This window comes from Humulus lupulus, chromosome 1 (assembly GCF_963169125.1).
Source record: "Humulus lupulus chromosome 1, drHumLupu1.1, whole genome shotgun sequence".
In the NCBI taxonomy this organism is placed as follows: Eukaryota; Viridiplantae; Streptophyta; class Magnoliopsida; order Rosales; family Cannabaceae; genus Humulus; species Humulus lupulus.
In genome coordinates this window covers 30,796,303-30,797,361 of record NC_084793.1, presented here as the reverse complement: position 1 = coordinate 30,797,361, position 1,059 = coordinate 30,796,303, and positions in this window count along the sequence as shown.

Below are 1,059 nucleotides of genomic sequence, written 5' to 3'. Positions count from 1 at the left end.
AAAAAACTTTAAAAATTAAAAAAGTGTTAAAAAAAAATGGTATATTTGAAAAATTGGGCTTTTTGGCCCAAAACCCAATAGGCCCAGCCCAACCCGAAATCCAACCCGAAACCCCGTCCGAACAAACCCAAAATTTTCGGACTGGATTCGGTATCATTTTTCTCCCCGAAACCCGCAAAACCCGAACTCGGTGCACCCGAAATCCAAAAATCCGACACGTGTGCACCCCTAATATGCAATGCACGTTTCTTAGTTTTATTTGTAGAATTTATTAATTATTTTTATTAAATGTGTATTATTGTCATATAAAATTCAAATAAATAAATAATATTATATATAAAAAAAATGACATAAACGCATTAAATGAAAAATTAAACAAAAATATGATAACCTTTTTTAAACATAAATAATAATATTTTTAATAAAAATTAAGATTATGTATTATATATTATTATTATTATTATTATTATTATGATATTATATAATATTTAAATTTATATTAATATAAGTATTAAATATCTAGTCTTATATTAAATATTATCATAATAATATTTTATAACATTTAAATTCATATTAATATAATTAGTAAAAAATTAAGATTATATATTATTATCATAATAATATTTTATAACATTTAAATTTATAACATTTGGATTTTAATATGAATTTATATTAATATAATTATTATACATGTAGTCTTGTATTAAATATTATTATAATAATGATATTTTATAATATTTGAATTCATATTAATTTAATTAATAAATATCTATTTTTAATTAATTTTAAAGGTATATTTCGTTAAATATTTAGAATATTCTATTAAACTTAACAAAACAAACCGTTAAAACCAAGAATTTCCGTTATCTACACACTTTCTATATAAAAGAGATATATTTTGCAAAAAAATAATGTTACCATATTTATGTAAAGTGATTTTTTCTCTATATTTTTTAAAAATTTCATAGAAAAGCTCCATAAGGCCCTTTAAACATTGACATTTTTTAAGTATGCCCATAAACTTTTTGGTGTTTTATAAATTATGTTGAACTATTGGAG